This window comes from Scedosporium apiospermum (genome assembly GCF_000732125.1).
Source record: "Scedosporium apiospermum strain IHEM 14462 chromosome Unknown SEQ_SAPIO_0044, whole genome shotgun sequence".
NCBI classification, from domain to species: Eukaryota; Fungi; Ascomycota; class Sordariomycetes; order Microascales; family Microascaceae; genus Scedosporium; species Scedosporium apiospermum.
In genome coordinates, this window is record NW_015971745.1 from 1378279 (window position 1) to 1380919 (window position 2641).

Consider the following 2641-nt stretch of genomic DNA (forward strand, 5'->3'; position numbering starts at 1 on the left):
CTAGGTTTAAAGGAGGAAATCTTATATTCTAGGGTTAAAGAAATCTTATACCCTAGGTTTAAAGGAGGAAATCTTATATTCTAGGTTTAAAGGAGGAAATCTTATATTCTAGGGTTAAAGAAATCTTATATTCTAGGTTTAAAGAAATATAGAAAAAAAGAATTATTAAAATTATTAAGAAATTTAGAAATTAAGAAACCTTATATTATAAGGCCTCTTTTTCTAGCTACTTAATATTACTAGGATTAAAAAACTAAAACTATAGAGCTTCTACTTACAGCTACTTAGCTATACTACTAAAGATAAGGGGACTTAGACTATAAGGCTTCTACTTATAGCTTTTTAGACTATATTATTTAAGATATAGGTAATTTTAGCTATTAGATAGTAATATAGTTCCTATTAGTATAAGCTAAGCTTAGTTATATAGCTTAGTAGTATCTATAGATATTAAATATATAAGTTAGCTTTAATTATAATATACCTATAATATTATTCCTACTTCTAGCTACTTAGACTATACTACTAGGAAGAAATAAACTAGGAAGCTATAGTAATAAAAATATCTACTTTTAATTTCTTTAGTTTAGTAGGTAGTAAAAGGAAATAAGAAAGAAAAGAAATTAGGAAGCTATAGTAAAGAGGATATCTACTTCCTACTAGCTTTATTAGTTACCTAATAGAAAAAAATAAAAAGTAAAAGAAATTAGGAAGCTATAATACTTATTAAAATAAAATAAAAAAAAGAAGAAATTAAAAAACTATAGTAAAGAAGATATTTACTTTTTATTTCTTTAGTTTAATAGTTAAAAAACTTCTAGTTAAAAAGGGTTTGATTTTATAATTAAAAGCTTTTTATTATAGAAGTTATTATTTATATCTAATAGTATTAATATTAAATAAGATAGTTATTTACTTTATATTAAGCTATCCTAAGATAGTATATAACTTAACTATATTAATTTAATAAATTAGAAGTTATTATAGATTTAATCTTCTTAGTCCTTACTAAGTTACTAGAAGTAATAGATTATAGGTTATATTATATATTAGGTAGCTCCTTAACCTTTTAAAATCTTAAGATTATTTATAAGCTAGTAGTCTTTCCTATATTATAATTATATTTAGTTACTTTAATATTTTCTATATATATCCTTTTATAGTATTTACTATCTTATACTTTAGCTTAATTAAAACTTTAAACTCTTCTTTATTAAGATCTTTATCTTTAGCTATATCTATAATTAAAAAGTTAAGTTTTATAATTTATATTAATACTTTTATAAAGATATTTAAAGTTAATTTTAAGATATCTAATTTTTATTAGTTTACTAAAGCTAGTGGTAAAATAAAGTAAAAGAAACTATAAAGTTAATAAAAAAGGTATTTAATTTCTACTAGCTTAGCTAAGCTAGTAGTAAAATAAAAAAGAGAAGAAGCTAGGAAATTATAGTAAAGAAAATATCTAATTTTTATTAACTTACTAAAACTAGTAATAAGATAAAATAGAAAAGAAAAGAAATTTAAAAGCTATAGTAAAGAAAATATCTATTTCTTACTTCTCTAATTTAATAAGTAATAAAATAAAATAAAAAAGAAAAGAAGCTAGGAAACTATAATAAAGAAAATATCTATTTTCTATTAGCTTAGCTAGGCTAGTAGTAAAATAAAAAAGAGAAGAAGCTAGGAAACTATAGCTAAGAAAATATAGTTAAGACTTTAAAAATTAGATTTTATAGTTATTAGTAAAAGGGGATAAAAAATAAAAAGTAAAATATAAAAAAAAATATTAATAAAAATAGTAATCTTAGACTTCTTAACTTTATAGTTAAGGTATCTAAAATTAACTTTAAAGTACCTAGTTCTTATTACCTTCTTAAAGCTAGTAGTAAAATAAAAAAAAAAAGAAACTAAGAAACTATAATAAAGAAAGTATTTAATTTATACTATTTTAGTTAAGCTAATAGTAAAATTAAATAAAAAAGAAAAGAATTTAAAAGCTACTATAAAGAAAGTATCTAATTACTACTAGCTTAACTATATAAATAGTAAAAAAAAAAGAAATAAAAAAGATAAGAAATCTAAAAATAATAGTAAAGAGAATATCTAGTTTTTATTAGTTTATTAAAGCTAGTAGTAAAATAAAAAAGAAAAGAAACTAGGAAATTATAGTAAAAGTATCTAGTTTTTATTAGCTTACTAAAGCTAGTAATAAAATAAAATAAAAGAAACTAGAAAGCTATAGTAAAAAAGGTATCTAGTTTCTACTAGCTTAGCTAAATAAATAGTAAAAAAAGAAGAAAAGAAATTAAGAAATTATAGTAAAGAAAGTATCTTTTTATTCCTTTATTTTAGTAAGTAATAAAATAAAAAAAAGAAGAAATTAGGAAGCTATTAAAAAAAGAATATCTTTATTTTATATTTTAGGTTTAGTAGCTAGTAGAATAAAATAAAAAAGTAAAGAAACTAGGAAGCTATAGTAAAAAATATATCTACTTCTTATTTTTTTTATTTAGTAGCTAGTAAAATAAAGTAAAAAGGAAAAGAAATAGGGAAACTATAGTAAAGGTATCTACTTTATATTTTTTTTTCATTTAGGGTTAGGGTTAGGGTTAGGGTTAGGGTTAGGGTTAGGGTTAGG